We start from the raw sequence: 13,941 nt of genomic DNA, 5'->3' as shown, positions 1-13,941 counted from the left end.
GATGGCACAACAAGATCACATGAATCAGAAGCAGAAAACTAACACTGTAAAGTGACATCCTAGAAGACAGCAATAGGAATGAAAGTTAAAAGATTGCCACAAGCAGTCTCCCTTTCTGCCCTTCTCCCCCTCCCCCAGTTAAAATGCAAAGAATCTGATCTGTGCCATCATCAACAAAATTCTTTTGGACAGAATTTACCTTTTAATCTAGCTCCTATAGCCAAGTAGGGCAAAAGCCTGGGACAGACTCAATGTGGAAAAGCTATTTCTGAGATCCATTGCTGACTGCTGTGATGAGAGGGCACTAACTTTTGCATAGTCTTGTTCTGGACTCAAAATTGAACAGAAGAAGATGGGTGGAGAAGGAGAAAAAGGGAAAAGAGAGAAGCTGTGAACAGCTGTGTTGAGAAAGCAAAAAATAAAATATAAGTTACCAGGTTATAAAACTAAGGTTTTGATGGGATGGTATCCTCCAAATTTAACAATTAATATTCCAGATTTCTAAACTGTGCTGCATACAGTGTAAAATCTTTACAATCTAGTCTTAATTTTCTTTGTGAAAGGATAAGTCACAAGACTAAAGAATATTTAGGCATATACTACTGAGTGAGCAACACTGCTTTATAAAAATTCTGTTTGAAAACTATGTGTAAAAAGCACATTATAAACAAGTAAAGAAATGTGATTAAAATACTGAAAAAAATTTAGCACTGGATCTTAGAAGGTTTTTTTTCCTACATCTGTGGCATATATTTTAAGGTGACTTAATAGCATATTTTAAATCGAAGACTTTTTTCTTTTAAAAAACCATAAAGAAATTATTTTAATTCAAACCTTCAGAAATGTCCTTTTTAGGTAAAGGATAGTATATGCATAACATCAATAAAAATGAGAATAAACAACATAATTTTGATACTTTTCAAATTTGCTATTGAAACAATTCTATCAGACAATTACAATGAAACCTTATGTCTCTGATGATGCTCTTGTGGTTTCGTACAGCAGTAGAATAACAAGAAAATCAGTAAAGCTGATTCTTTCTAAATTAATAATACAGTACAGTAATTTTTATCAGTTCAGATTTGACATCTTCAGTCTGAAAGTAAAGCCAAATTATTGAATATGTAATTGTATGTATGTAACAAATTAAACCAAAATCAAATCCCTAGATAATATTAAATACTTTTAGCACAACTGATAGCACAATATTAGCCATTGAGAAACTATTATGGTTGAGTACTATCAGTAGTTACTCGTTTTAATAAAGCACTAACAGCTAAATCAAGTCCCCTGCAGGAGTAGCTCTCAGAAATGCCGGAGGTGAGCACAAAATGTTGGTGTTTCAATGAGCAGAGTTTTGGGGCTGCCTTGAGAGAGAGGCAGTATCTCTTCCGCTCTGTCCTCAATCCCCTTGTTGTAACAACCAGCATCTGTATTTGCAAATACAAAACACACAGCCTCGCCTGGCAACACGTAGGGCTGCAAGTGCTCAGGGCTTCAAATATCCATGCACTTCGAGGTGAGCAAATGGACGTTCCAGTTACCAGATTAGTGTGCTAATCTAATTCTACAGACACACAGACAAAGCTAAATCTCTCAGCAAAATCTTTTCCAGACTTTGGAAAAGGTTATTATTATCCATTTATCCAACTACAACTGAAACTTGGCTGGAAAGCACAGCTGTATTTCTATGTTGTTTCAAATGTTTTAAAGAATATTTTTAGTGAATTAGTTTGACTGAATTTGCATTCACTTCTCCAGTGTTGTTCATGTCTTTTTCCTCTTGGCCATAGAGCAGTTTAATTTTAATTTCAGGGATTAGAAAATAGGTTGTTGCCCAGTAACTAACTTCATAAATTAGACTCAACCTGTAGAACAATACTTAATATATCTTTGTTCTGGCTTCAGCTGGGATAGAGTTAATTTTCTTCCTAGTAGCTGGTATAGTGCTGTGTTTTGGATTTAGTATGAGAATAATGTTGATAACACACTGATGTTTTAGTTGTTGCTGAGTAATGTTTACATTAAGCAAGGACTTTTCAGCTTCCCATGCTCTGCCAGGTGCACTAGAAGCTGGGAGGAGGCACAGCTAAACTGGCCAAAGGGCTATTCCATACCATAAGACGTCATGCTCAGTATATAAACTGGGGGGAGGCAGCCAGGGGGCAGCGATTGCTGCCCAGGTACTGGCTGGGCGTCGATCAATAGGTGGTGAGCGGTTGCATCATTGTTTTTTCCTTGTGTTTTGTTCCTTTCTCTCTCTCTCTCATTGTTTTCCTTTTCCTTACAATTTATTATTAGTATTATTTTATTTTATTTCAATTATTAAACTGTTCGTATCTCAACCCATGAGTTTTCTTACTTTTGCTCTTCCGATTCTCTCCCCCATCCCACCGGGGGGAGGAGGGTGAGCGAGCGGCTCTGTGGGGCTTGGTTGCCGACTGGGGCTAAACCACATCAATCTTCAGTTAGACTGCTCATGTGAATGAGCTTAACTTTGTGCCAACCTGCAGAACATTGTTTTCCAGCTTCACACACACAGTTACATGCTGAATTCAACTGCCATGAGAATTCTTAGAGAGGTTGAAAACATGAAGCTATAAGAAGGAAGTATTAACAACAAGCGTCTCCTGACAATTGTTAGATAACGTACTGAAAATATTGGCTAATGAATCTAGATAATACTCTAAATCAAGAGTACAGACCTACACTTCAAACAAGTTTTATCTTGAGCTACCATTACGCTAGCTACCAAAGCATCTCAAATTTCTGAAGTGGACAAAGTTTCCACAACACAGAAAATTTTGTACTGAAATGCAAATCCCAGCACCACTAGAGGTTTGAAAGAAGCACATACTCAAGGACATATGCTCTTAATTTTTACATGGCTTGTTATAAGTTGCTCATTTTCCTCAAAAAGCAAAGTCTGAAGTACTTACAGACTACTGCAAGCATAGCAGCAGCCAAATGCGTTATGTACTAACAAGATAATGAACCTCTCTTGACAGTTTCAGTAACATGGAGAGAACCTAAGGCCGACCTCGTCCATATCCAAGTAAAGGTCACATATTCTGATCTTAACATATAAGAATACTCAGTCAGAGACAAACAAAGTACCAGCTCTTAAAGGATTTAGGTTTTAGAAAGAGTGGGTGGCAAAAAAACAGGAAGCTATTTTCTGAGTGGCTGAATGAGCCAGGAAGGAAATCAAGTCCCTACATACCTTTTCGTAATATATATAAACTCTGAACTCCATTTCCTGACTTTATCATCAGCTCCCTCTCCCTTCTGGCCTGGAATTAGTATAGCATTCACTGTAGTCTTGTCCTTACTTTCATGGGAGAATAGAAAGAATTTTTTTCTTTGCTGGTAAGTATATTCACATGACGTGACCTTTGGGGATGTTGGTTTTTTTTTTCTTCTCTTGCTATTAGATGAAAATCTGATAGAACCGTTCAGAAAGTCTGATTTAATTTGCAACAAGGCTAGGCGTAGATTTAAAGTGATTTAACTCCCCTATTAATAGTTCCAGCTATTCAATGTCAAGAAGTCCTGGACAAATGTCGACAGTGCATGCACAAGTTCAATATGTCCAGTTCAATATTACATATATGCTGTGCAGTCCACCTGCACACGCACTCTCAGTCTGAGACAGACAAGAGTAGGCTGGATTCACTGTGTGCTTACAGAGCGGTAGTGTCAATGCAACAATCTTACCGAACATGCACTAACCACCTGTGTGATAGCCAGTAGTTGATCAGCAGTCCCCAGTATGTCAGATTCTGCACGCATGGCACACAGTCATATGTCAGTCTATTGGGTATTTCTTGAAAAAAATCTTAGGAGCCATAAATTGACATTCCTGCATCACATAACATTGTTTTGGTGGGTGACTTCCATTTCAGTGGAGTCTGTAGCCATTATCAAAAGAACTGGATTTCATTTCACCACAGGCTAGGTTCCTGGATAAAATGGATTAGACCTGGGTTTGGGGGAAGTCCATCTTACATTAAGTTTGGAAAAAAGAATTTAGGCCCCTGTTTATACCCCTTTTCCTTGTTTTTTAACTGTCATATGATGATGGGAAGGTGAAGGCTGCACAAAGGACAGAATAGCTGTGTAAAGGCTAATGCCAGCCCTTTATCAAGAGAACATGTTTACAAAGAAATGATCACTTTTGCCATATAAGTTAACACGGATTAGTTCTCAGCAGAAGAGCATTAATAAAGCTACAGGTTAATTACTTGCATCTTTTCTTTACAGTTGCCTGGCACAAAACAGAATATTGAGAGGAAACAATATAATGTCAAATCCAGTTGGCATTATCTAGTACAACATTTTCTTACTACTGTACCTGATGTCTAGATTTGCATATAATTCAGCAAAATAAAATAATTATATCTAGCACAGCTGTGAATTTAACAATTTTCTGTAATAATTATTGCAGTTCAAATATAGCACAAAAATGTCATGTTATGGAAGTTCCCGATTTTACTGAGGCTCAGTATCAAGACCTGGTACAACATGGCCTCATTGTCCTCATTCTTCCTAATTCCTTGTAGGTGATTTAGCATTAGGTAGAGCAAAACCAGCAGAACATTGTCATGTGCCATTTTTATACTTTGTATTTATAAATAAAGAACAGCAGTATCACAAGATAGTACCTAAATGCTGTAATGAGTGCCAGTTGCTCTTACCAGAAGCAGCAGGTAGATAAAATAAACCATGTACTTTTAAGTAATAAGAAAATAGCAGTTATCTATTGGCATCTATTCTAAATATGCATAGTTCCAGGTTGATGCAATAATATACAGCCTACAAATATAAGCATGGAAATCCTTCCCCATTTCATCACTATATAGTTTCATATCAGAAGCTATTATAGCCTGATTTTTAGAAAGCACCATTTCCAAAACAACTTTTTCTAATCATTGATCTCAAACATCCACTAGGCATTTTTATTTTACACGGTTTTATAGTGGTGTTAAGGTAAAGGTTTTGTCATCCTCTCGTGGGCTATCCTGTAGCACCGACGGTGGAATTTCTTAGGCTACAGGGGTTGTATCCATTCGGCTGCCAACTGCCCACTTCACTCAGTCTTCCAGACAGCTGATCCTGTAATTTGCAGCTGCTGAATCCATCAGCCTGCTTATAGCCCTCCACGTCAACTAAAATAGCCTGAACTGCAAACACTGCAGTAGACAAAGAAAAAGTGCATAAACAAACACTCAAGAGTCAATGAAAACTAAGCTTTGATGTTGACTGTAAAAAACATTATTTCTGTGCTCTTCAAGAAATTCTGTTAAGATGTACGTGAAACTAAAGAAAGATAAAAGGTTGCAATATGTTGCGTTAAAATTAATATCAGTGACAGAGAAGCTATACTGCAGATTTCCATTCTTTGATCTTGCAGTAAAACCTCAGTAGGAGAAACAGATTGCCATTGAGTCTTACAACTAGTGTACATACAAAACAAAATATGTGATTTAAGACAATGTCTATCTATTTGGTCTTTCCTTTTAAGTGCATTTTAATTCCTCATAAGACAAATATTCCAATCAGAATGTACAAATTCTTCTCTTCACAAAAAACTTAGAATATCTGCCAAAGAATTTTCAGATTCTTTTTTTTTAAAATGTACTTGAAACTTATGGATTAAACTCACTCTCTGCACTGCCCTTTTATGCTTATATATAGAGAAAGAGCACAAAAGAGAGGGATTTTTATTGCCAAACAAATAAAGATTTGCAGCTTTCAGAAAGGTATTTTCCTTTAAAATGCACTCTGACTTCTCAAAGAGAAATAGTTTTTCATCTCTATCTGTGTGTACCTCTAAACAGTGTTATAATAAGGATAATATTGTTCTCTTCTATTTTGGATTATTGGTGAAACCTTAAGAGCGAATGCTACTCACATTTTTTTCACAGCTGTTTTTAAGTAAATGATTAAGTCAAAGAAAATAACCATACATGAAAAATCCAGAGTTTGACTAAGCAAAATCAACTGCCATGGAAAGCTCTAGACTCACTGTGAGTCACAAGTTTGTCAGAAAGTGAGTTGAAGTGCTCAAGTCCTGTAGCTGGTATCGCTGTGGCATTCGGTGGCTAGGGGAAACGAATACATTTTACTGGGTGAAGAATGCAAAGTGCAGCAGGAAAGCAGCTACCGAGGGCTCTAAGATCACTGACCCTGCCTTCTGCTGACACTGACAGCTTGGAAACACATTGGTCCTTAAAATAAGCTTCTCTGCTCTTCCCTCATGATAACACGCATACTACTGATAGTAACTTTTTCTGGTGCACCATCCTTTTCTACACATTATTCTCTTTCCCAGCTTGGCTTTTATTTTGATTAATTTACTCTCATTATTATAAGTGAGTGACATTTTCATCATTGCAAAATTCCAGTACGTAATCTTCATTTTACCTTTTGCTAAAATTCTCAGAAACTTGCTGGAATATGGGAAAGCTATTAATTTGACAGACATGTTTTTCCTGTAGAAACATATTTTTCATTTTTCTTTTTTTTTTTTTCTTTAAGAGAGCCCTGTTTTCAAACAGATTTCTTCAAAGGAAAATTTTAGGTGTTACAGAAGACTAGTCATTGCAACACACTTGCAAGAAAAGATGCTCCGCTTTCTCTTGTGCAAACATTGCTCAAAAAAGTTTTGAAAATAAATATCCAGTTTGGTGAACTCTAAGTGGGCATGTTTCTACTGTATTCTGTTATCTCAGGATTCAGTCAGTTACATTCTTATACCCCTGTACTTCAAAATAATGTGAAATAGATGTCAAATCACCAATTCTTTGACAGAGTTGCTAAAATAGTAATGGTTTGTCTGGGATTGTTACAGACATGGAGCTGCTCTGTAATAATTTATTAGTAGCTTATGGGACATGTTTTATTAGGATGTTTCTTGTGTAAGTATAGTGGTTTACTGTCAGTCTGCAAGGAAAATGAGTAAGAAGAAAGGAAGAAGGGAGAAAGGTATGATATCACTTGCTAAGCACTTCAGGCTGTTAAGTAACAATGCCTGAAATGTTGATTGTGAAGCTCCTGTCTCAGGATTCCAGCAACTTGCATTTGTTTTGCCATATGGGCTATTGCTGGGGCCAGAGGATCAAACATACTGGGAAGAAGCAAAAGGATCCTTTTGTCCAGAAGCAGGGCAGTTGCTGCTGGAAGCTATTCCAGCTCACTTCCAGGACCAGCTGCAGTGCCTTACAAACCTAGGCCAGCCTGTACCTTTTCTGCAGGAGGGGGTGGCTGCAGAGAACACAGATTGCTTTCAAACGTTTCTTTCCCTATTACATATTCTTTCCCTAATACATTACGTGTATTACATATTCATATCTACTGAAATGGAAGAGTGAAGACTTATTAAAACATCTTTCAAATACCTTATTGATCTCTTCGCACAACTCTATACTCTTTCTGCAATAATAGAACTATGCAGGACATATTTTGCAACCATCTAGATAACTACCTTTGCTTCTTATTTTTTTACTCTCTTTACTCAGCACTTTCTTGTATTCTGCAAGCCATATGTACTAAATGGAAGTTAAAGGCATTTCTAACAAGTTCAAATTACCACATGCAAATGCAAATTGAGGATGCAAATGGAAGGACATTTTACTCACCATGAACACAAACACAAACACTCTGCTGTAGCTAAAACAACCAGTTCTTGGTAGCCTGGCCAGGACTAGACAGTTTTTGGCCTCAGTGTAGAGAGTAGCTAACTGGCTATGAGGAAACCCCTACTATCATTTCATGCAAGACGTACAAAAATTGAATATGATAAACAATCATGTCACCTACATGAAGAAGCAGAAAGAAGAGCACTCCTATTATTTGATCAGGACTTTCATCATTTGATCTACAATATAAAATAACTAGCAGAATTCAATGCTAATGCAGTAATAGTTCAGCAATTTTCCAGCAAAATGGTTATCCTTTTGAAAACAGTGAGTTTTCAAAGCTTTATGCAGCCAACCTATTACTCTGAAAGCTCAGCTTTGAGTATGTCCCACTCTTGTTCTCTCCTCATCTTTAGTTTGAAGAAGATTTGGAATTACTTTTGACATGGAACAAGAAAATTTCAAGAATTCTTTAAGCCTTCTGCGGGACTGTAGGATCTTTGTTGTCTGAGCTCTGTTTTCTGATGAGCCAATCTCTTTTTATTGCTTATACAAGAAAGTAGGTGCATTTCTCTTAAATGATCTTTCAGTTTATAGACGTCTTCAGAAAGACTCTTGTTCTTATTAAACTCAGTAGGCTTAATTAGGGTCTTTGGTGGAGATCAGCTGCTCTTAAAGAGAAGAGTTTAGATGAAAGAAAAAAATTTCTTGGAGAAAAAGAAGTCTCATTCTTGAAATAATGAAGTTTCAAATAACAAAGTGTAACCCCACGTAAATAGCACAAAGTATTTTAGGCATCAACAAACTACTGAAATGTAAGACATCAAAATAAATAAATAAAAGGAACTGCAAGTTCACACAGGAGAAAAATTCAGTCCTCCTGCGCAGACATGCAGAACACAAGAGAAGAATTTTAATCGAAATGTTTTGACTTGCTCAAGCCAAACAATGCTAACCTCATTCACTCTCTTTGACTAAAGCTTAGTGGTTATAACAGAATTTGATGAAGGATGGTGAGACCCTTTACTCTCATGTCAAATGCTCAGTGTGGTGACTGTGCTCTCCTTTCTTTTCTGGAACAGGTCAGAAGTGAAGAACTACCATCTGTGCCAAGTTTTCTGTAATGAAAATTGATAGCATGATAGGAAGTTTTCAAGATAAGTAGCTGTTTTATATCAGTGAAGCTAAGCCTCCAAGAGCTCCTGTGACTTTTTTTTGAAGTTACTTTCCATCAGTCATTGTTGAGGACAGCAAAAAGGACACAAACTGTCTTGTTCTTTATTAGCAGACTGCTTTATTAGCACTGTTGTTCCCTTTTATGTTGTTCAATGAAAGCTAAAGTTTAATCCATGAACCCTTACGGGGATCACTGAGATTTTTTTGCTTAGTTCAGAAACATGGAAAAGAAGCCTTATAGTCTATCTTGCATGCTGCTTGTTGTTCGTGACCTTCCTGCCCTCTCTCCAGAACAACAAGTGTTCAAGTCAGCTGGAAAGCTCTTGTAGATCCTCCAATAAGTTAGTAACAATTACAAAGCACTCCAAGCATGTGGAGGCACTTCCAGTAGTCTGAAACAGCTACCACCTACCCAGTGTACCAGGAGGCCTGTTCCACAGTGGATATCACTCACTGTCTTATAAGAGTCAAGGTTAGAATATATATCAGTGCTAGTTAAAACAAACAAACAAACAAACAACCACCCACACCTAAGTTTGCTCTATCCAGGAAGCACAATTTGAAAGATTGGTAGAAAGCTTAAATTACTATTTTACAAACTTAAAGTTTTAAGTGAATGAAGAAATAAAAGAGCAAATTTTAGAAAAATTTAAAAAAGGTAGAAGAGTGAATCTTAAAGACATCTAAAATGTACAAGATTTTTATTCTAATTTCACTTCGGAAAGTGCACATGGAATTTTTTGATTTACTTATGGAAAGAGCTCTTCTAGCAGGCAAATCAAACCCCATATTATGATTCCGAATTAGACAATATGTTAGAAATCATTCCTAATTAGTTTGTGATAGGTACAATGTAGGTCACAGAGAATGTTCCTGTGGTTTTTGGCCTCAAATTTAATAAAGACAAAACTAAACAAAAAGCCTAATTTACATCCACAGAAGGAAGAATACAGTAGGGTTTTTGCAGGCTTTTTTGAGAAGGAATATAATGGAGACTAAATTGGAAACCTGGAATTATGGGACTGGCATGACATCCAAAGCTAACTGAACCATCCAAACTACTTTAATTGGCTTTTGGCAAGTATCAAAATGCTTACATGAGATTTCACATATAAAAATAATTAACATACATTATCTAGTAGTTTGTACTATCTGATTATTTCCAAATCTCACTGTCATCCCACAGGTGGGTCTTGGTTAATACAGATTTATATTTAAAGGTTTGTGTATGGTATCTTCTTTTCAAACAAAATCGTGTCCATAATATCCTTGATTTTTTTTTTTAGATGTAAAGAGGATACTGTATAAATAGCAAATGATCAAAACTCGGATCTTATACCATATCTGCAGTACTTTAATCACAAATACTTCTAACATAATCTAGTAAAAATTGCCATATCCAATAGACACAATGAAGCACTTATTTCTAATTAAATTGGCTCTAAGTAACCTAAAATTCAGTGTCATTAATAATAGATGCTTGTTCTGGCTGCTTCTAGGATTGAGAGTGCCAGTTGTCAGCATTTTAATACAGTACTCAGAACTAAATATTTAATTTTAAAATTAGACATAATATTACAGATAGAACTACTTAAATACACTGTAATTGTAATTTAGAAACATGTTATGAGACTGTAGAGCATATTCCAACAGCATATTTATACATAGCATATTCTAATGTGACGATTCTGAGAAGTCAGCTTGTGCTCTAATTCTCCTAATAGTGCTGGTTTTAGCTTTACAAGAGAACTTTCCAGCGTAAAGCACTGCCAGGTTTAATGGCTGTTAAGATGTTGATACTGCTTGAGAAAGTACTCGTGCACTACACAGTAGGACTGAAGTGCCTTGAAAGAAGCAGGAAATGAGCAGTGCTTATTTAAATATTTATTCATTTATATATACACATATGTATATATAGGCAAATATATTTATCACATGTTGCTAACTGGAATAAGATCCTTGATTTATAAAGCACTTCATAGTCAGTGTTGTTCACATCTTTAAGAAAGCAAGACAGCATGACCTGTATTTTTGGTTGAGATAAATTGTTTCTTATGCTGACAGAGAAAATAACAGTTTTTATCTATCAACAGCCTTGCATTTCTTATATGCCATTTTATTTTCTAGCTATACGGAGATAAGTTATAAATTATCTTTGTCTAGACTGTAGTTTTCAGCGATGAGTGTAACTCTTCGTGCAGGCGCAATGAGAAAAAGAAAGGCTGTTGCCATGCCTGGGCTTGTGAACTAACCCTTTGAAATTCAATAGCTGAACTTGTCTGTGTGGAAGTTAATGAACCTAAGTGACTTCAAGCTTCAAATGCATATTTGTGTATTTTATTCACTTGTAAATGTTTTTATTTCCTGCAAAAACAGTCATCATCGATTTAGTCTCGAATTGAATCCTGAATTTACACAAAGTCAAATCTTTCATCTTCTTCAGATAATAAGATTCACAAGAAATGGTGTAGGATCCCTGGATTGTGGCAGCCTGAAGTATAGACAGGGAAGAAGGAAAAGTAAGAAACACATCAAATTGCATGCATTCATATTTCCATATTCTTCTTGGAACAACTGAGCTGGGTCTGCAGAGAAAGGCTTTCCTCTGCGATAAAGTGGCCGTACTGCTGCTGGACTGGATGCGACCCTGGAAATACAGTAACTGTACTCTCATGGTGTCACACTTGAGCTAGTATCCCTGCCAAAGCCTGACTCGCTCTGCCTAGCAGAGATAGCTGGACTAAGTCTCCACCTTATGCACAGGTAATATAAAACACCCATGGACAATGAGGGACTGACTAACTCTGGTAGGCTAAAGACAGCGTTACTGTATGACAATCTTGGCAAGAAAAACATTTGGAGCAGCCCTGACCACAAAACTGTGATTTCTGGTCTGGAACTGATAACAAGAAACACTCCCCCATACACCCCGAAAGCCTACATTCTTAGAGGATTCTGTAGCTTTTATATTTTCAACACATTTCAACTGTACTATGTATTTCTATGCAGGTCATCTTCTACCAAACCAGGAAAACCATTAAGCTGTAGAAAAAGCAAAAACTGCAACTGTTTTCTCTTTCTTGGCAAGCCACAGTAGGATATCAGCCAATCCTGGCATAATAACTGGCAAGTCTGAGTAAAAGAGAAAGAGCATTGGTATTTTTAAATAATCTTTTTATTACACTCTTAAATATTGAGGTCTTTTCACAGAGACTTTTTCAGCACTTCATCAAGAGTTTTGTGAGAAACTGAGTCACACTGAGCCGATAGGAAACTTGGTCAGCTGAGAAATTCTTGACATAGTATTGATAACAGCAAGTCTGTCAAACCTAACATATATATCCCCTCTACATCCATTCTCTTAAAATTCTAGCACTGCCTATAATTCAATATCCTGCCCTCCAAAAATACATTAACCAAACACTAATATGTTAAGTAGAACATTATGACTCCTCTTACCCATTACTATAAACTATCTTCCAGCAAGAAGGCATCCTAAAACCCATGCCGACTGTTTAGCTCTCTTTATTAAGAGCTGGGGGAAGTCATAGTTCATAATGAACAGGGCAGTCTCTCACTCTGAGACTGAAGCATGAGCACGAAGGATGACAAAATTCCTCATTGTAATGACCCGTTCCCAAAACATTAGCCACACCTTCTTTTGAAGCTCACAGTGTGAAGAATTTCTAAAATCTACCATTCCTGTTTATATTTCATTATGTCTTTTACAATTTCAAATGGGATTGGGAGCATTAAAATAGTTCAAAAATCTCTCCTGAAGATATTTTGAACTTGAATTTATAGAAAATACAGTATGAAAATTCTCTTTTGCAGACTTAAAATAAAATTCAGGTAATAATCAAAACTGAACTTCACTCTACACTTTCTGATATTGTCTCTGAGGTGAGCGTACTGCAAAAACAAGAAAAAATACCAGAAAAAATATTAATTTCTGAGAAAATTTCTTTGCTTATCAGTACAGGCAATAGGTATGGGAAAGGCAAACACTATACCAGCTAATTTTAACTCATTCAAGGCAATCACATATACATTAAATGTAAAACCTAATTGCACAAGAAAGTATCAACTCAGATGAAATGCAAAAGAAAATACAATCACAGTTGTGACAACTAATGAAACATAAATAGAGACAAAGGTATTGAGAGAACAAATTTTAAAAAAGAAACTGCTAGTTGGCAAAGACTGTGAGCAGCAGCAAGCAGTTTGCACACAGGGAGACTGCTCTCCAGCGTGAACCCAAGAGTGCTGAATGGGGATAAAGAGCAGATTCACGTCAAAATCACACTTTCAACCCAAACTAAAACGGTAATATAGACATACCCATGGAAGAGCAAAAAGATCTTTTTAGTTCTTATATGGAGCAGAAGGAGTTCAGACTCCTACTTTACTGATACATTTCAGTATCTGAAACAGCATTCAGAAAAGTATAAGACATGGAGCAATAGTATTTATGTAATAAGCACCTACTACACTTAGTTCAGTGCTAAGCACGTATAGCTGTAGCAGAATTTTCCACTCCTTGATGCTTCTGAGCTTTAAATGAAACTTTCATGAATAGCACTTTGGAGAAGAATACGGCAATGACTGCCATTATAGAGATGAAAGTCCGAACTTGCTTAGCCAGCAAAGTCTAAACAAGAGCAATTGGCAACTGATGCATGGGCAGCTGAAGAGCAAAAGTAAAAACTTTTTAAAAGTCAATGAGAAATTCCTACCCAAATAGCAGATGTAACTGCTGCCATAATCTATGGCTGATTTCCCATTCTTTTGGCACCTTGTACAAACTATACATCAGTCAACAATTTTCCATCCAGTGCCAACTTCTGCTTCAGGGAAATCAAAAGACTTTATCATCTTAATCCAATGCAAATCTTTGAAGCAAACAGTCTTGGCTAACCAAAAATTCCTGAACTTTTCCTGTAGATACAGTTTCAAAAGAATGAATAATTTTGCAGAGAGAACAGACACTTTTGAGCAGTGTGAGCATATTCCTCAGGACGTGGCACACATACAACTTTGTGAGCTGAGAACAAAAATAAAACAAAGGGCCTTTGGAAAGGTTACAGCTCACAGTATATTTTGAAAATGGTCTCCTAAATTAATG

The 13,941-nt window shown here is 36.5% G+C and overlaps 1 protein-coding gene across 1 annotated transcript in view; it reads right to left on the bottom strand.

Moving 5' to 3' along the window:
• Window positions 1–13,941, bottom strand: part of AKAP6 (A-kinase anchoring protein 6) — a 227,162-nt gene that overhangs the window by 189,153 nt on the left and 24,068 nt on the right. The gene's annotated exons all lie outside the window — the stretch shown is intronic.

This window comes from Ciconia boyciana, chromosome 6 (genome assembly GCF_034638445.1).
Source record: "Ciconia boyciana chromosome 6, ASM3463844v1, whole genome shotgun sequence".
Taxonomy (NCBI): Eukaryota; Metazoa; Chordata; class Aves; order Ciconiiformes; family Ciconiidae; genus Ciconia; species Ciconia boyciana.
This window is presented reverse-complemented; position numbering and strand designations above follow the sequence as displayed.